A 21,687-nucleotide genomic window follows, 5' to 3' on the forward strand; every position below is an offset into this window, starting at 1 on the left:
AACAGAATAGGGATGAATTTAAAGAATAAACTGTACTTATTGGATAAACCAAAAAGTCTGAAAATTTTATGATAAGAAGATATGCGAGTCTAGTTTCAGATAAAATTTATGGATCTTAATTCAGAGTTCTACAGCTCAAGATATAAATAATTTTGTGACAATGACTCAAGTAAACAGCTTTGAATAAACAAATAAATAAATAGTGAAATTATAGATAATGTTACATATAACCATGTTATATACATTAAGGATGTGGAATGGAGAGGAGGAGGAAGAAAATATATGATTATTCAACTAGCATGAGTTTTCATTAAAAATGGCTAATTTGCATGTTTTAGGTTCAGGGACTAAATTGAATAAAAGTAATATTTTAAGGGTAAATTTATAAAAATGTCAAAAAGTGACCAAATTGTATGAAATGAATTGTTTTATTATTTAAATTATTAAATTGAATGAAATATTAATTTGTATCAAGATTGAGTGGAAATTCGAGGAAAATATAAAATTACCAAAATGTCCCTGAATTTTGGTATTTCTGCAATTTAGCCTGGTAAGTTCATGTAACTTGAATTATATTCTTAGATGATTGAAATATATATATTGGATTGAGAAATTGATTTGAACTGTGAACATGAGAAATTGTGAATTGAATGAAATGGAAATGAAGCTTTGAATTACATGTGTAAATATTGGGTCTCGTAGGCTCTATTTGTTATGCATATAATATTTCGAGGATATGTTGAAAAGAATTATAAAAGAACGTTAATAATTTAAAAGTTTTAATTCGGATAAAATTTTGTAACTCGGTTTAATACGTATGCAAATGTATGTCTTCTAGTAATGCCTCGTACCCTATTCTGGCGTCGAATTTGGGGAAGGGGTGTTACAATGTGACATCGCCAGATTCGGTCATAACGTTTAGACCGGGTTTGGGGTGTTTCATTTTTGAACAATTATCTTGAAGAAAGCATATATACGGTGTAACCCAACGAATATGTAGCTAAAAGAAACGAGCATAAAGTTTGCTATTTTCTAAGGTACATATATGGACTTAAGTAGGCATCCCGCTCATGGAATCAAAGATTTAATCAAACGACCAAAATTTTTAGATTTGAGTAAAAGGTTAAAGAACCTCGTGTTTATAAACATATTGCGGATGGAAAGGTGGTTTTTCTAGTTCTTTATGTCAATGACATACTACTCATCGAGAATGATGTAGGGACATTGTCATCAATTAAATTATGGTTGACCCAATAGTTTAGCATGAAGAATTTGGGTATGCTATAAGAATTTGAATCATTATGGATCAAAAGAACAAAGTGATAGCTTTATTGCAAGCTTCATATATAGATAAGATATTTGAATGTTTTTTAGTGGCCGACTCAAAGAAAGGAACACGTCCTCTTGTTTCGGGATTTCATCGTTCTTTAGAGGATTGTTTAAAAATAGTAGGAAAAAAAAGCATATGAAATAGGTTCCTTATGTTGAAAAAAAATTTGATTTAAAAAACAATTTTCTTGCAAAGCTAAAAATAAAAAATTTTAAAAACTGATCCAGTTTGTGATATTTATAACAATAAACCCTACACCAAAATCGTACATGTGTTTTTAGATAGACGAATCCTTATTGCTCTCAGCTTTTAACCAAATGATCTTCTCCGCTATTCTCGTACCACGAATTGGTCGATTGTGGGCTCGATCAAATTGAATCAAACACTGAAACTAGAAATAATTTTCTTTTTTGGGGGTGAAAATAAAAATTCTCTTCTCAATTAGAAACCGAAAAAATTATTATTCCAGAAAATATATTTAATTATTAGATAATAAACGTCTCTCTATTTTCAGGCAGAATAACGATACCTTAAAATTGTGTTAATAGCTCTACCAGTGCCATCTATTGATAGAGAAAGAAGGTAGAAACCTTGTTGAATTAGAAAAGTTTATTTCAAATAGAAAAACGCTCCCTACTTAGAGTAGCACTAGGGTGGGTGACACACCCCTAGTATTCCTACGAGGTTTGCCGCTCCTTCATATTCCATGAGGGGATTTTGGGCTCTCTTACATCGGGTCAAATTACGAGTATTTCCTGGACTTTTTAACCCAGTACTTTGTAATCTAATCCAACCCGATTATTTTTTTATTTCCCAAAATAAACTTCAATATTTATAATTAAACAATTTTCTCATCCTAACTTTACCTCCAATAAAATTGTGACGCTTTTACTCCTGATAAAATTTTTGAGAAAATATATTTAATATTTCACCATTTAAATTTTTTGCTATGATCGTGTGGTTTATTTTCATTTTCGGGCTTTAAAATAGCTCAAAAACATAAACTCAATCTTCCGATCATTTTTGAGAATTCCTTATTCATTTCTAAATGAATTCATTTCTCATTTTCATTTTCATTTTCATTTTCATTTCCATTGAGAAAACCACATTCATTTCCAAATGATTCCATTTTATCCATTTTCATTTTCATTTTGGAGAAAACCATAATCATTTCCTGAATGTTATCCATTTCTCCATTTCTATTCATTCTGTTCATTTTGATTCAACACGCAATCCATTTCTAGTTTCAACGAGCTAGCGGAGAGACTGATTGGATATATGCAATTGAGGCTCAAATGATTTATAATTAAGTTTTAGCTTTTCTCTTATTAATTATAAACGCATTTTGTCACGATATCATTCCACTGTAGTATCGTGATTGAGCTCTCCCCAATGGCATACTATTACGAAAGCAACTCGATTAGTGCTCATCCAATAACATTGTCATAAGCGTGTTACCCTCATAATATATCATTAATATCTTTGGGATAATATTCGTTCTCTCAATATGATCCTATTTTATCTCATGGTAACCATTACATCTTTCTTCATGAAAAGTCAATTACTATCAAATAGTAATCAAGTCATTTATCACAAAGACGACTAACTCGTGGCCACGTTTACTTTTCATCAACCATGTAATGGCAATAAGAGGATATCATTTACTCATGTCTCGAGTTATGAATTCAACTTTTGTAAATGATGATACATACTATAGAAGTCGTAAAACCAATGTACCAACTCTCGGTTCTTTATATATTCAAACTCAGGTTTTTACTTACATCAAAGTGTATGACTCATGCATATATAGTTCGTCATCCACTCAGGATTTAATTATGCAACACTATGAATGTCACAACTGAATAAATCCATAAATAGATTCAGGATCTATTCTTCTTGGGTCTTGTCCGTTGTTCTATCAGTCTAGTCAATCACATCTATGTCTCTATCTTCTTAAAGTCATCCACTCTAATACCCAAGATAAAGCATGATTTGATATACGACATATTAGTCTTTCAATCGGTTTGCTCATTTCTAATTAGACTGAGGAAATTTTTAGGTTCATATATTAATACAAGTTATCTTTCTGTATTACAATCTGGCCATGTAATATTGCTTAGTATTACTTTAAACATTAGACAACCGATAAGCAGCATTTGCTTCCATTTTATTTTGCGTGCAAAAATTATATGAGGACAATCATTCAAAGTATATTAATGTAATCCATGAATTTGTTTTATTATTAAACATGTTTGAAAATTTTATAAGTTTACAAACGAATATACTATACTCACGGCGCCAGATCCAACACCTTATGTTTCGGCAGTAGGAAGTCTCATGTATGTTATGTTATGCACACGTCTAGTTATCTATTATTTTGTAGGAATGGTAAGTTGATATCAAGTGAATCCCAATCCAAGACATTGGCAACAATTTAAGTATATACTCAAGTATTTATGGAGAACTAGAGATCATTAGCTTGTATATTCCATAAGAGATTTAACTCTTACCGGATATATGGATTTGACTTTCAAATGTGTTGTCATTTGAGGAAATCAACATCGGGTTGTGTCTTTGTCCTTGGCGGTGGGTCCACAGTGTGGAGAAGTGTCAAGCAATGTTATATTGCTGACTCAACTATGAAGGCCAAATATGTGGCTACTTTAGAGGTAACAAAAGAAGCAATCTGGCTCTAGAAGTTCTTTGTAGATCTCGAAGTCATTCGTAGTATAGAGATATAACAATGTATGTGACAATAGTGAGGCAATTACTAATACCAAGGAAACAAGTAATCATAAATGGACAAAACATATTGATCAAAACTATCATATTATTCGAGAGGTAGTGGTGATGAAATAGTGGATGTAGTGAAAATCGCATCTGAGGACAACATTATAAATTCGTTTACCAAGGCACTAGTGGTTAGGAGTTTTGAGAAACATGTGAAAGTACGAGAATGCGAAATATGATACATTTACTTTATTAGGGAAAGTAAGAAATTGTTAGGATCTAGTGCCCTAAGTGTAGTTTATTCGTCATTTATACTTGTAATATTTCGAATAAATTGGTTTAAATAAAATTTCATTATTCACATTAATATCTTTTGTATTTGTCCTCAAAGGTTTTTGCACACAAAGCAAAATATAAGCAAATATTGACTCATTAATTACTTAAATTTAACTAATACTAAGTTGCATTATATAGTCAGATCGTAATGCGATAGAACAACTTGTATTAGTAGGTAATCTAAAAGGTCCACGGTTTGATGAATCAAAATTGAGCAAACTGGTCAAAGGATTATTATGTCGTCTAGTAAGTCCAAATGGGGACATACCTTATCTTGGGTATCGACATGATTTACTCTCAAAAGATAAAGATATAGGCGTGATTGTCTGGATTCATAATACATCAGATATGGCGCAAATTGAATTAATTCTAAATCTGTTTATGGATTAATTCACTTGTGACGTTCATACTGTGGCTTACCTCAATCATGAATAAGTAACTGACTATGTGTGCATGACTCATATACTAAGATGTATTAAAAGTCTAAGTTCAAATAACTAAAGAGCTAAAAACTAGTACGTATATGACTTATTTATGGTATAACTTCATTTATAATAGTGGAATTCATAGCCTAATAAAGAGTAAATGATATCTTATCATTGACATTACATTATAGATGGAAAAATAATGTGACAGATGATTTAATTGCCATTTGTTAGTAATTGATTTTTCATGAAAGAAGATATAACGGTTGCCATGAAATAAAATAGGACCATATTGGATGAATAGATTTAACCCAAAGAGATTGAGGATATCCTATGAGAGTAACACACTGATTACAGCCCTCAGCTATCATGTTGTCATTTAAGTTCAATGCAATTTCCAATATCATCCTCTCTGAAATTCTATATCGGCATATGATGACATTGACGCATGCAGTAACCTCTATCCATTTGATGAAGTAATTAATGATCTCAATAGTGAAGTAATGCCCATTAGAAGTATTCAATAATGGTGATGTCCATGCCCCATTTTGCTCGAAATTTGAGTCGCCCTTTTCGGGTTTTCAACTCAAAACCATATTTGGTCACAAGGCGCCCTTTTTGGGTTTTCGCCCTGGCCTCTCCTTTTCTTTTCTTTTTTCGCTTTTCATATTTTTATTTTGACTTTGATTGATTTTCTTTTTGCTTTTGACTTTGATTTTGATTTTGATTTTTTTCTTCTTCTTTTTTCTTTTTTTTCTTTTTTGAAATTAGATCTGAACCCATAGGACTAGATAAGTCTATGTCATCCCTTTCGATAAGATCTTCCACTTTTATCTTGTATATGAAAAATCTTTTTTTTTTCATCAGATTTCTTTCATAGAGCCTTCTGGGCAAAACTTCGATAAGAAACTTTGGACACTCCTCTTCAATCAGGATAAAATCCAACAAAACTTGAAGAGATGGAAACTCGACTTCAAACAGGCAAAGCTATACTGAGTCAACAAGAAAGGCATTGCCCCGGTAAAGAATTTTCATTGCGTCATTCACACTACAAATTTTGTCATTGTGTTGTTGCGCAGATTTCATTATCAGCGCTTAACTCGGCATATCCTGATATGATCCTACAAAGACATCTTTTGAACAAGGTCTTGCTTCATCTTTGACGTCAGGTCAAATCTAAACCCACAATTCCTAATGATTCCTTGTGAGGTAGGATCTGTCCATCCTCCTGCTCAAACATCCTCAATAAGTCCGGAGGTAAGCTACAATCTTTGTCATTTTCAAAGTTCTGAGATCCCTCTGAACGCATGGCTTGCTCAAAAGGAAAATCTGGGTTTGTAGCAGAGTCATTCACGTAATTGATATCCGGGGACCCATAATAAGCACCGAAAAATATACAAAAGAATGTATAAATTCATGAATAATTATTTGTACCATATGATTATGAATGAATGAATAACAATTGAGAAGAAAATTCAAAAGAATGAAAGAATCTGGAATTATTCGTAAAGAATGAAAATATTGGCTCAGAAATAATTGCAAAGATATATTTTATTAAAATAATAATGTTCAGACATGAGCCTATTTCACAAAGGAAATTTCTATCATTTTTAGGCTAAAAATAACAAAAATGTTCTGAACATTACTTTAAAAAGCTCTAGAGACTATAGGGTTTTCTTCCGCAGTCGAATTGCTTAGAACACTCCCAAATTTATAAGGGCGGATATCCAACAAGGTCCCTTCTTCAGTTGCTTTTCGTCGATGTGAATACCTCCCACTCTTCTCCATGCATTGCATTCACTCCATTATCAATTATGATTGGGTAACAGATTTTCTGCACTGGAGGAATCATCAAATTTAACGATGCCCATACTGATAAGCCTTTCAATCAGTTTTTTAAAGGCAACGCAGTTTTCTATGGAATGCCCCATATTTCCCGCATGATATTCGCATTGTGCATTTGCGTCGTGCCATCTGGGGTACGGAGGCTGTGGAGGCTTTGTGTAGAGAGGGGCAACAATACGCGTGTTGAATAAGCTTTGATACAGCTCCTTATACGACATCAGAATTTGCGTAAACTGGAGGTTCTCAGTGCCTTGTTTCACATAAGATTCTTGTCTTGATGGATCTTGTTTACTAGCGACCCCTTTACCTAGATGACTTACCGACCTTGAGTAAGCTGTGTTGTTCACCATATTTTCTCTTCTCCTTGGGGTTGACCTCTTATCACACTCTTCCACCTCAATTTTTCTGGCTCTTATAGCACTTTCAATCATTTCATCGCTCATGACTATGTCAGAAAAGCTTTTTGTAGCACTTCCTAACATGTGCGTAATGAACGGGTCCTTCAGCGTATTGATGAAGAGCATTGTCGTCTCTTTCCCCAAGAGGGGTGGCTGAACCTGGACTGCAACTCCCCTCCACCTCTGTGCATATTGCCTAAAACTTTCGCTCGATTTCTTTTCCATGTTTTGCAAGGTGATTCTATCGGGAACCATATCAGTTACATGACCGTATTGTTTCATGAATGCCTGTGCTAAGTCCCTCCATGAACCAATCTCAGTACGGCTCAATTGATTGTACCATTTCGACGCTGCCCCAATGAGGCTATCCTGAAAACAATGTATTAATAGCTGATCATTGTTAATGTAGCCAGTCATCCTTCTACAGAACATGGTGATATGGGCTTCTGGGCAACTGGTCCCGCTATATCTCTCAAATTCAGGCATCTTAAACTTGTGAGGGAGTATTAAGTCTGGAACCAAGCTCAGATCTTTTGCATCGATTCCATGGTGACTATCGGTGCTTTCTAGGGTTTTGAATTTTTCCTCCAACCATTTACACCTATCCTCCTATTGTTTCGACAGTTCGACGTTTGCCTTATCTTATTCAACCATTTCATCGACATCAGGAATAACAAGATTCACTGGGTTATCTCTAGGATTAGAACCTGATCCAACCTGAAAGTTCATCGGCATTGAAACATCAGTTTGAAACCGTTGAGGCTCAATTGAAACAGAGGATCTGCGCGGAGGTACCTCGGTCTAAATCTGCACATGCAGAGGCGTAAGGCCTAGAGGATAGATAGGTCTATCCTTGTCTTCTCCTTCATCATTTACCATAGGGCCTTTCCCCTTATTTATTCCTTTTAGTAATTACGTCAGCTCAGTCATCATGTCCTTTTGAGACCCCGGCATCTTTTCTGTCATGTCCTATTGAATTTTTTCCAATTGCTCATTCATTTGTTTCTGTAGCTGATCTTGCATATCCTTTTGCATTTGCTCCAGTTTCTCTAATCTTTGGTCCATTTCCTTAGTCTTTCGACGAGTACCGTATTGATGCTTAATGGGTGAGCTTTTTTCGGTTTCCAAATTAGCTGAAATAAATTTACTCAATTAGACCCTTTCAATGGACTTTAATGCATGTAATGCGAATGCATGAAATGCATGCCTACAAAGACGTTGATTCTGATTCAATTACATTTAGGAAACTTTTTTAGAAAGCAAATTCATTTACATAAAACGGATACACGTACGGCCTCACCCTCATATTCCAAGAAACAACATCGATCTTTTTCTTCATGCGCATGTTTGAGATAATCTCGCCAATAGAGGTCATAGCTAGCTCCTTTTCTTGATCTTGGTCGCTATCCATCATTTACCTGTCTTTGTAAGGCTCGCCAGTTTCTTTAAGGGGTTGGAACGTCGAAGGCTCTTAGACAATCACCTTGAATTCTCAGGCTACGAAGTAAAGATCACGAACTCTTCTATCGCTCTTCTTGTGTTTCTCAGAATATATTCAGGCAACCGCATTGTTTTCCACTTTATCAAGGAATCTGTATTCCATGACAAGCATTCTAATTTAGTAACCGAGACTGAATCAATATCTCTTTCCTAAGACGCAAATGCAATGCAATCACAATCAAAACAAAACAAGAGGTTAGTGCAAAACAGAAGCAAACAAGGAAAACAAAAGTACCTAGTCAGGTGACTACTAGGGGTTTGGAGTGGCTCTACCTAGGTTAAGTTCCTAAGTCCACTATATGAGGTTTGGTTCTAAAGTCAATGTACCCGAACCAGCAGATTCCTCGATCTTCACCCATTATAGGCTCATGCAGACCGAGTTCAGTTAAGGGGAATACATTTCCCTATGGCCGCACGGAGATGAAAATCTCACGAAGACATAGGTACGGATGTATCCCAAAGGTGATTCAATATCCTGCACGGAGGTGAAAACCTCACGAAGGAGTAACTTCTCACTCCCACTTAAAAGGACAAGACTAAACAGTCTTATGCAATATGATGCCAAAATATACAACTAAATTTACAATAATCATGCAAGCAAGTGCTAAGAAAAGATTGTAATTTTTCAAATCAAATTTTTGATTTTCGACAATAAGACAGAAAGCAATCAATTTTACGACTTGACTCTCTAAAGGTCCCCAGCGGAGTCGCCAAGCTGTTGAAACCACTTTTAAGTTTGAAAAACGGGGATCGACGGAAATGGGAGTCGCCACCGATCTTTTATTATGGTGTGATCGGATCACCTTGAAAATAATTTTAGGTCTGCGAATTTTGAGAAAACAGGTTCGGGAGTCGGTTACGCACGAGGAAGGTTTAGCACCCTCGTGACGCCCAAAATTGGTACCGAATTGATTGTTTAATGTCTTAATGTCGAGATTTTGAAAAGATTTTAAAATACAATCATTTTATTTTGAAGTTAAATTTGACTTTTAAAAACTATGCATTTTGAGAATGATATCTGATTATTTGGGCCAAAAGAGAATATCAAAACCCAATAGGTTAGGGTTCGATTTCACCAAATTCCCAAATATCGAATATTGCATTTATTTTTATTTGTTAGAAAAATCCTCGTCTCAAGAAAACAATATGCCATACTCAATGCGTTAGGACACCACGTATCGAATTCTCGAGAACGAGCTATTTATTTATTTCGATTAAAGCACATCCTCGATTATTTAGATTCGACGAGAAAAATTAAAACCCAATACGTTAGGGCTCAATTCCCTCGAGGATTCCTAATTTCGGGCATTGCCTTTATTTTAAAAACGAGACGACAAAACGCCACATCCAGTAAATTAGGATCCAACATTTTGTAATCTTAAGAGCTTTATTTTAACAATTGTATGGTTTTAATAAAACAAACTCTTGATTATCTAGATTCATCGAGAAGAATTGAAGCCCAGTAAGTTAGGGCACGATTCTCTCGAGAGCTTATGAACACCACACTTTTTAGGAATTATGAAATTGAATGATTGTAGCGCTTTAATAAAACATAACTTTTACAAACAACATAATTGAATAGCAATATAAAGTAAAAGATTAGTAGCGAACTAAATTTACATTAAGGAGCAAACAAGCATATAATATATCAATATTAATAATTAAATACCTAACAAAATAATAATCAATTTCCTAAAGATATTCTGATTACAAATAAAAAATAATGTGAAGAAAAACAATTGGATAATAATGCTAAAAACAAAGAAAATGTTTAAATGAATCTTTACGAAAGAATTGTAAAAAAAAAATCTTAGAATTAATATGTACATTTTAATTTATAATCAAAAATCTTAATGTAGATAATAGTATACGTATAGTAATAATATATAAAGGTCAGAATAAGTAAAGTAGAGTAGCAAATTTAAAATGGACGAAATATTTGTGCATAAAAAAGGAGTAAAATTTCAATTTGAAATTAATAGCACATCATTACATATACATATGTATACTATAAATAATTTAATATGATATACACATATATATAAAAAACTTGAGATATTATTTAAAAAAAATTGAAGTTAAATGTATATATATACATATATGAAATAAAGAGGTATAAATTGTACTGAGACAATATAGAAATGTATAATAAAATAAAATAATAATATCTAAAAAACATAAAATAATATCTTATAATAAAATAAAAGGATCTATATAAGATTAAGAGAAAGAAAAAAAATAATAAAAAAGAGACTAATAATAATAATAATAATAACTAATAAAAATAAAAACAATTAATCAATTAATTTAACAAAAGTGGACCTATTTCGAAATCAAACAGAATTTAAAGCGCTGATTTGATATAAATGGATAAACAAACGAATTGAGAACGGCTTAAAATTAAAGGGACCATTGTAGCAATTAAGCGCATAAATCCAGGCACCCAAACCTAATCATCGAAAACGATGTCGTTTATTCATAGACCCAATTGAAATTGGAACTAAATATGAGATAACAATTAAAAAAAATAAAACCGGATTGAAATGAAAAACAAATACGGAGGGGCTTGTTGCGCAATAATTCCATCAAACCCAAAACGCGCGGATCCTTCCCCTGGGTCGGGTCACCGCGTGGGTCAAAGAGCGCTAAACGGCGCAGTTTCGCATCACGCATATATGTAAAAATAAACCCAAAAAAATAACTATTAATCATTTCATTTGAAACCAAAAGAAAACCTAGAAGCGTTAAGTAATATCTCTGCGCCGCTTCATGCTCCGGCCGTTCAGAGGCTCTTCGGACGCTCATTCGACTCCGATTGCGACGGAGAGAACAGGAGTTCGACGCCGGCGTAAAGGTAAACCCTCGCCTTTTATTTCTTTTAGATCGTAGATAAAAAAATTTGAAGAACAGAAAAAAATAGAATCACCTAAAAAATGGTATGCTTTTTGAAAACTTTCTTCTTTGTATTGATTTTTCTGTGTTCGTCTATCTTCTATTCAATATCTGTAAAAAAATCCTTTACAAAAATCGAAAACGGCTCTTTATATAGCCGGAAATACAATAGCAATTTACAGGTAATTTTTCTCAATTCATGCTATTTTCTCTGCTATTCTCCTTTTTCTCTGTCTAGTGCTATTGTTCGTTTTACAGGTACGGAGGCTGTACGAGCTGGGGACGTGGCACAGCGCGTGGGGGCATGGTACGGTTGCTGCGGCGCTGGGAATTGTTTGGTGCTAGGGTTTCTGGTTGTGTTGGGCTGCATTGGGCCATGATAGTTGGGCTAGGTGGGGTATTCGGGCTAGGGTTTAGTTAGTGTTTGGGTAGTGATTTGGGCTATGTATTTGGGTATAGGTTTTAAATGTAAATGGACATTCATTGGACTTTTAATTTATTTTTATTTATGCGGGCCCGGGCCAAAATTAGGCCTTACAATAATAATGAATCCAAGATTAAATAATGTTATAATTAATAGACGAAGAGTGAAAACTTAATTACAAATTATTTGAGCCATAATTATATATTTTCAATCGACCCATCCGCTAACTCAGTATAACCCAAAATAGATTGCATGTAGAATCAATAATATCGAATGAATGAAAACGATGATTAAAATAAAAAGATTGTTTGTATCACTATTTGCAGTGAATACGATTTCTTGCTAAGTACAAAAGATAACTTAGAAATTAAATTAATTTATTTGAATTATTATTTAATTGATTGCAATTAACAAATTGAAGTTCAAACTAAGAATTAAATTAGTTAGTCATTATAGTTTTATTCAATGAGGAAATTAAATATATTTCCTTCCTCATAGATTTTAATATGGTAAAGTTCTTATGTCTTTAAAGGAATTAAAATTGGGCTGCAAAAATAATTTAATTGAATAAATAAATAAATTTAATTAATAAAAATTTTGGGAAATAGAAAAATAGTTATTAGGTTAGATAAATTATAAGTGTTGGTTAAAAATCCACATAACACATATAATTGTACCCAATACACGAGATGGGTCCAAAAACTCATCCCATAAGAGAAAGGTGGCAAACCCTAGTGCACAGTAGGGTTGCCACCGCCCCTAAGGAAATTGTAATTTTTATTGAAATATTATTATTTAATTATCCTTTGTTCAAGTAAAACTGTTGTATCTTTTCCCCATCAATAATAACTATGGAATGTGATACGAGCCAGCTTCCCAAAGACACACAAGCAAGTGAGGATGCTGATTTGATGGTTCCCTTAGGCCCAATTACTCGTTCACGAGCAATGAAATTTAAGGAAGCCCTTTTAGGCCTGGTGATTCAAGCATGGAACGAATGCTTGAGTGTTACCCAAAATTTAGGCCCAATTCATCTTTTGGTCCAAGAACCTTGAGGGAGTTTAATATGATACTATTTTTAATCATTAATTATTTATTTATGTTTTCCACAGCTTAATTTCGTGTTATTCAATTCTCTTAGTCCATATTTTTATTTCTGGATGTTTTTAGTAAGTTAGTTGTTGGTTATATTAACTATTTTCTTACATGATAATTATGCCTTAAAACTAGTCATTGAATATGTCTATTTTACTACAGAATTATTGGTATGATTAATGTGTCCTAATAAGTCGTTTAATGTGTCTTAATAGGTGTATTAAAGAAGCTGATTAAATACTTCCAGAATATTCAAGATTCAAGGGGGCATGAAGATGTCCATTCGTGAAGGTTTAAACACCAAGGATACATGCACGTTTTTGGGGTAATGGAGAGAATAAATCTTGCATTCATGGAGCTTTGAAGATTCATGCATACCAAGGGGGCTTAATGTGACCGTTCGTAAAGATGCATGTTTGTTCAAGTGCATGTACGTCCAAGGGGGGAGTTTAGTGATAAATTTGGAACAAAGAACCTGCCAATACAATGAACCATGAGTTTTCTTCAAGACTAAGGGTTCATGTACTCATCAAAGGACATTTCGGCCATGCATGAACCCATCATATTCAAGCACCTAATTTAATGTTGTGTGTGAACAGATTTATGTCTAGTGTGACCAATTAGATACCAAAACCGAATGGTCATTTTGTGTGCCTATATAAGGCTTTGTAATAGGACATTTTGAGGTTAATGAACTTTTATCTAAGTGAGATTATTAAAGAGTTTTCACTCTTCTTTCTTTTACAAATTCGAGTTGACTTATCAACATTGTTTGTGGCGTCAATCCGATTGTCTACTATCCTTTGATATTGTCGGTTCCTAACTCTTCATTAGTTAGTGGGTCGCAATCCTGAATCGAACTATCCTTATCCTATTTCGAACCTATCTTTGCCCAACTTAATCCAAGTTTCTCTTTTCCCTTAGCAACGATCATTTACTTATCGAACACCCTTTTCAACCAACGGGCCTTGTTCGTATCAGAATGACCTAAAATTACACTTAACACGAGACACAAGTTATTCAGCATGGTTACCTTGTTAAAAAGTAGTGGTAATTTATTTACAGTAATAAATTCTATTTTCTGAAAAGCTTAAAGTTTTCGATTTTCTTAGCATTTTGTGCATTCGGTTCATTTTGTTAAAAAGTTAATAGCAGTTATCATTTTGTGCATTCAGTTTGTTTTGTTTGAGCTCACACTCAAAGCAATTTAGTATTTGATAATAGTGCAGAAGATCGATTGGTAGAAAGCTAGAAATCGACTTAGACCATCTCGTGCAAAGTAGGTATAATAATTTAATTTAGGATTTATTACTATAAATATCACATGGCTCAATTTTAAGAAAATTTTTAAACTTTCAAACATTATTTTCTAATCCAACTTTTCCAACATTATAAACCTTGTACGTTAACATTGCTTTACCAGATGCCTAGGAGGATCACAAAATTGACAAATAATGGAATTTGAGCTCGAAAGAGAAAAGTTTGAGCCACCACGTCCATGATAACTCGATTTATGGCCTAAACTAAAGTTTTCATGGCTAGATTGATTTTCATTGTATTGTGAGCGACGAGTATGACTGACAGTGATTGAATGGTGATCAGATTCTGGCGTTTACCCAGCTTTATAGTCAACAAACTTGTCATGTAACTCCCTGAATGAAATCGAAGTGTCATGGGCACATATGGTTGTCTTTATTTAATGAAACTCAGATCCTACACTATCTATAACTTAATCAATTAAAGCTAATTCATCTTATGCAAATACTCAGTGATGGATTTGAATCCTCTGGCAGTGCTTAGTTTCTCCTTTATCTCGTGTATTATTCTAAATTAATATTTCTTATTTATATGTGTGAGAGATTTATGTTGAATTTTTCGATTCACATTAATCTTAAATAATTTTACTCGTACAATTTGGGATTTTTAAAGAAGTGCACAATACATTACCATGTGTATTAAGATAATATTAAAAAAAAAACCAAAATAGGTATATATCATCCGTTTAACCCTACTTGTAGAACAAAATAATAACCTTGTTTTTTAAAACATTAAATTTCAATAAATTAAGTATTAATATTACTTGTTGGATTCTAATCAAATAAATTATTAAAATTTCATAAATTTTTAAATAAAAATATTAAAAATATAAAACATTGCATTTAATAGGGAATATTATTATAAGTAGTAATTTAATTTAATTATTAACTTTCTACATTAATTGAGACGCGACTCTGAGACACGACTGCTGGCCCTCTATGTATTCATCTGATGTCTCCAATGTAACGGGCAACAAAATTTAATATTGAGTATAGTTTCTTATCAGCAATTAAACCATTGTAACAACACATATTAATTGAGGGAACGACATATAAAAAGGGTAAAAATGCCTCTCCATTCCCTCTAAATTTCAAATTTTAGCAAATTGGTCACTCTCAAAAAAATTAGAGTAATTTAATCCCTATCAATTGTGAAACTATGCAACTAAGGGCAATTAATCATGACATTAATTTCTCCCATCAATTGTACATAATTTTGATCAGAATGGTGACAAATTTAGCTTTCGATGTTTATATTTTTTGTCATTTTGGCTTTGATTCTAAAAAATTCAACAAATTCAGCCTCAATATTTACACATTTACACAAATGTTACGAGACAAATTTGTTAAATTAGGACCAAATTGATAAAAATTGTAAACTTTGAGGTTAAAATTATTATTATACCAATTAAAATAATGTACAATTGATGGAAAACATTAGTTGTGATTAATAATCTTTAGTTGCTCACTTTTAAAATTGATAAGAATTAAATTGCTTTGGTTTTTTTAGAGAGACCAATTTGTTAAATTTTAAATTTGAGAAAAAATCGAAGAGATTTTTTTACCTTTAAAAATAGGCTTATTTCTAATCTCATTAACACTATCAATTTCTACTTCAACATTATATAAATATAAACGTCTCTAAATAAAATGATTAATATATATTAAAAATTTTATCACAAGTATATGCACGTGGAACATACATATTTAAAATATAGATACAAGTTAAAGGTTGAGTATTTTTTTGTTCATCGATAAGAGTGTTCTAAAATTGTACAAGGTTGAGTAAGAGAAATATGGTTGTAATATATATATATATATATATATATATATTATATGGATATATGATAATTTTCTAATTTTATTTGTGGAATGAAAAAAAAATATTGTTAATCTATTAAATGTAAATTTATATATATATATATAAGGTTTGATATAGTGTGAATCAGGGCGTAATCTCTATCAGTACTCTTAAAATGAATTTTTTTTTATTTAGGTCTTTTAAATTTTTAATATTTTAAATTAGTAAAAGTAAAATTGTACTTTAGCCCACTTAAAATAATAAAAATTTAATTTAATCCTTTAAAAATTATAAAAATATAGGTTATTAAAATGGTGAAATTGTATTTTTATTATTGTAAAAGTTATAATTTAATTTCGATCACTAAAAAAAATTCTGATTTCACGCTGGTGTGAGTGAAATATTTTAATTTCTTAAGCAATGTTTAAATTGTTACATGTTTTTTTTTTAAATAAAAAATAAACTTTGTCAATATTCCATATCTTTAGTGTCTGCAATAAAAGTTGTTTTTAAAATAAAATAATTCTGGAAAATATTAGAAATGGTGTATTATTGTGTGTAAATAATGTAAGGGCGTGAAAGTTATGACTGTTGAAATCATTTATCCATTTCTTTACCATTGCAAGTTGTACTCGTTATGGCAATTATGTAATAATTAAAAACATATAATCTTATAGTATATGAAAATAAATACTAAACAATATTGATGGACTAAAATGGATATTAATAATAAATAAATTCTTAATATTAGCCATTTTAGCTAAAAAGAAAACACTAAATGTGTAAATAGCCCAAAACATTTAAAGAGTAAAGGGATAGCATGCTCTTTCCATCTTTTGCACCAATTTCCCTAAAGTTTCTGAGCCATCACATTTAAGTTAAATCAAATGAGTAAATTTGTATTTAAATTAAATTAAATAAAGAATATAAGTGTACCACATGTCACAATTTTAGTATATGCATTGTGATTTAAACTCACTTTAAGCACTTAAATGACACGAATTTAAGCCATACCATTCTCCTCACCTTTCATATTTTATTCATAATATTTATATTAATTTCTTATTATGGAACATACTATTTAATAATTAAAACAAAAATAAATTTTCAAAAATTATAATTGGTATTAGAATGAATATAATATTATTTAAAAGTTATATATTTAGTTAAATAAAAATTATTAGTAGTTGTAAAATAAAACAGCATATAAATAATTTAAAATCAATTTAATAGTCGTTGCAAAATAAATAACTTTATAAAATTTTAAATTTTAAACAAATATTAGTGTAAAAAACTTTTTAACATTTTTTATATGTTTTAAAGAATATTTTTAATATTACAAAATATTTGTTATTAGAAAAAAAATTAATAACTTTAATATTTAAACTATTGATGGGTTTTTAATATTGTTAATTTAAACTAAATAATTCTTTTTTCTAAATTTCATACAAAATAGTTTTCTAAAAATATAATTTTAACGAAATAATATTTTCTAAATAAATCTACGTTATTATTTCACTCTATTTTTTAACTTATTAATTTTTTAGTTGACTTATTATATATTGTATTTACTTATTAATTTTATTATGTATGATTCTTTAACAATCATTAAAATATTAATTGCATAAAAATATACGAAAGAGTATAAAATCACTAAAGTTTTAACGATCTAACCATTATATTTTTTACTCCATTCATATCAATCATGCATGTCAAATTTGACATAAATTAAAAATTTTTAACTATTTACTTTATGTAAAGAAATTTCAATCGTTCAATAAGTATTTTTGTATACAGTATTTTAGATTAATATGATAATGATATCAAATCGGTTGGAAAATTTACATGCATGACTAGTATAATTATATCCATAAATTCTATGATTAGACCGTTAAAATATTAAACATAGAAAAAATGTGAACTCCTCCTTATATATATATATTTGTGTGTGTTTGATTTTGATTTTGATAACAACTTTTTAATTTTACAAGTGATTGAGAGACTATTACGTTATATTAGTATTTCTTTTTTTTTTGGTAGAAAAGAGATAGCACTAGGTAATTACAGTAACCAATTCATAAATTAAAAAGATCTAGACCCCTTATGATCTGCAACCAACAAATCTCTAACCGAAACTGACGGAACCTGCAAATAAATGGAGCAAACAGTCCCCTGTATCAACACATTTAGCCATGTGATATGCAACCCCATTTTGATCCCTCGGAATATGTCGAACACGAACCTCTCATCTTCACCTCAGCAATTGATGTAATAACCTTAATTCCACTAAGCTCTAGGGTCCTTTCAAGGTCACAAACCAACCCTTCCATTGCCAACTTCAACTCAACCGACTCATGCAAATGAATCCCCATCATCTCATCCGGTGGTCTCTCTTGTTGCCCAAAAATTATATTATGAACTCTCGACTGCAACTCTTGAGAGGCACCACTTTTTTCACTGAATCTAGACATCTCATTTTCTTTATCGTTAAACGAAGCCATACTTTTCCTTTACTGCAGTGTGCTTCTCTCTATTCAAATTCAGTGACACATTTACTAGTTGTATGACTATATTTTTTCCCTAATCAGAAGCACCCATAAGTCCCACCTTTGATCCATCATAAAAAAACCCATGCCTAACAATAGCCTTAACTCCAAATCTGCCATTATTGGGCCTTAGTGCTGACGGACCAGATTTTGGCCCAACACCTATCATTACCCCTTTTCCTTTAGCCTGATTTTTAGCCTTGGCATCCATATATTTGCTCTTAGTTACTTGGAGCCTTAAAACCCCATTGTCACCTACACTCTTAATTTGTTCCCGATTTCTATCCTCCATTTTATCGTCAATCTTCCCATTAACATTGCCGAGATTTTCTCCTCTAATATCTCCAAACGCCGCGAACCCCCAAAAGTACTGTCGGAATCATCATTCCTCTCCTTCCCTGTGACTCGACTTCTCCCTCTCCATCGTTCCACCACCATTCAAGAGCCAAAAAATTCCTCCTCCACCCTCCGTTCAAGCCTCGGCTTTTCCATCAACGGACTAGCTCAATCAGAATCAACCACTAGTGATTTCATTTTAACTCCCGAGCATAAGTCTGCTCTATGCCCATAAAGTCCACACTTGAAACAAATGTTAGGCAAAGCTTCACATTCGACTCGTTAAAGGCAGCTATTGATTCTAACCTTAGACACTAGTGGCTTCCTCAAATTAACATAGACCGCCAGTCGCGCAAACCTTCCCTTGTAAGCACAATCCATGTATACATCCAACTTAACCACCTATCTAACTGTTTGACCGATCGCCTTGAGAAGACAATTCGAATAATACCCTTCAGGTAATCTCGAAAGCCGTATCCAAACGACCTGTAATTCAATCCTATTCTGCGATGTTGAGAAATCTGGTGACCAAGGCCAAACAATTAGATATCTTCCAAAAATTACCCATGGCCCCCCAATTAAAGCCTTGTTGTAGTTGTTCTCATCCTAAAATCTAACCAGGAAGAAGTCATTTTCAAGATCCATTAGTTGAATTGGGCATTTTGGATTCCATAATAAGGTAATATTGTTCAAAAGGACATTAAATCCAATCTTTTCCCCCAGCAATTTAATAATAATAGGTCTAGCCATTTGACGTTCAACATGTTATTGCACCCTATCTGAAAACGTAATCGACGGGACACCTTCAACCATTTCAGTTAACACATCCCCTTTAGTTAGGGAAAATCTTCCTCCATGAATACATTATGTTCCTTCTCCAGTGATGCTCCTAACAGGGTTGACTTGTACGATGCTTTGGAAACACCCAGACCTTGAACTGTTTGTTCATTTCTGTCCACAGTCAGGTCATCTTTGTCTAAATGTAGCTCCGATACGGTGCGTACTTTTTTCGTAGCCCTGCCAACCCACTATTAGATCCTGAACTATTAACACCAGTTATGAGTTCCACCGTAGAAAGCGTAACACTCGTCATTAACGCCAACATCAATTTTCATTAGGGTTTATAAAGGGAAGATTGATCTTTTAAGAGTCGCCATTATTAGAACTTAAAAAACATGAACTTTATTATGTTAGATTAGTATTTAGTATAATGTAAATGGAATATTTTAATTCCATAAACAATTTTTAAATGTTGTCACATCCTTTTTTTTAATTATTGAATTTTTATTTTGTAAACCCAAAATGGACATATATTATCTTTAGAATTTCACTTGTGAAGTGTGAAGTGTAATATGAGTTTATCAAATATTTTTTTCTTATATGTCTTATGTTAATTCTTTTTTTAAAATTTAACAATTTTATTTATCTAACTTTAGTATGGAATAGTAGTTTAAACTCTCTTTAAGCATTTAAATGATATAACTGAAAGTATCAAAACATGTCATTCACCTCACCTTCCATATTTTATTAATAAAATATGTATATACGAAATCTTTCAATTCAACACATACTTAAGTATACTTTAAAAAAAACATACTTAACTATATTCTTAATGCTAATGAGCATTTGGTACAACTGTCAAAGTCAAAGACCCTGAGTCCTAAATATTTATATTCGAGATCCACCATGCACAATTAAATATATAGGTCTCTTAGTCTCATCATGAGTTGTTGTGATGTGTGAGTTTTAGTCCAACTAGTCAATTTGTAGTCTATTCATAATTGGTTTAAGCTATAATAGTTTGATTTTTTTATTCTAGTCCTTAACTCGTTTGCGTTGTAGTAGTTTGATACTACACTCCAAATCAGACATGTAATTTGTATTTTGATTGTACTATACTTTTAAACTTTTAAAAAAAATTAGTCTTAATATTATAATTAGTTTTATGGTACAATCAAGGTAAGAAAAAAAAAACCTATGTAAAAATATATTTATAAAAATTGTATATTAAAACCAAAAAATGTTTAGTTGAAATGTTTAGTTTGAATCATATTATATTATTATTTTATTAAAAATACGAAAAGATAAAAATATCCTCATATTAATATTTATTACTTTATAAAAGTAAAGATATTGTAATAATTTTTAAATTAAATTAATATCCGATCAACTAGTGACATCAACATAAACAAAACCTTAATATAATTAGTATAGATAAATAAATTAATCTTACAAATACATGTCGTTATGCATTGATGAATCAAAATCAAAACATTTGTTGTAATAACCCCCCAAAAGATTAAAAGAATGAATTCAAAGCGAAACAATTTTTAAGAATTTGTCTTCCATTCGAATTTCAAAATTTATAATTTTATTTAATTTTACAAATATGAATAGATTTCAGTAAAATTTAATATTCATATTTCAAATTAAATTAAAATTAAACAATTATATATGTATGATGATAATTCAACTCATCAACACTTCTAATATGCGTCGTGTAAAAGAAATGTAAGTAGAAGTGGGTGAAAAATGTGACAGAGATTGGGTCCCTAGATATGCATATGAGACAGAACAAGGGAAGGCAAAGGTATAAAGAAAAGGAGAGAGAGAGGAGAGGGTCCTATTAAGATTCGTTTGGATTGTTTATGTTACCTTTTGGAAAGCAATGAAAATTGAAATGAGGAATCTGAAAAAAGTTAAAGAAAGAAGT

General features: G+C 31.7%; 1 long non-coding RNA gene across 1 annotated transcript; it reads left to right on the forward strand.

Moving 5' to 3' along the window:
* Positions 1–11,286: 11,286 nt before the first annotated feature.
* LOC107941926 (uncharacterized) lies at positions 11,287–11,951 on the forward strand. The gene is made up of 2 exons (XR_001695721.2): positions 11,287–11,418; positions 11,715–11,951. It is a non-coding gene; the product is annotated as an uncharacterized lncRNA (long non-coding RNA).
* Positions 11,952–21,687: the final 9,736 nt, after the last annotated feature.

The sequence above is a fragment of the Gossypium hirsutum genome, chromosome D03 (assembly GCF_007990345.1).
Source record: "Gossypium hirsutum isolate 1008001.06 chromosome D03, Gossypium_hirsutum_v2.1, whole genome shotgun sequence".
In the NCBI taxonomy this organism is placed as follows: domain Eukaryota; kingdom Viridiplantae; phylum Streptophyta; class Magnoliopsida; order Malvales; family Malvaceae; genus Gossypium; species Gossypium hirsutum.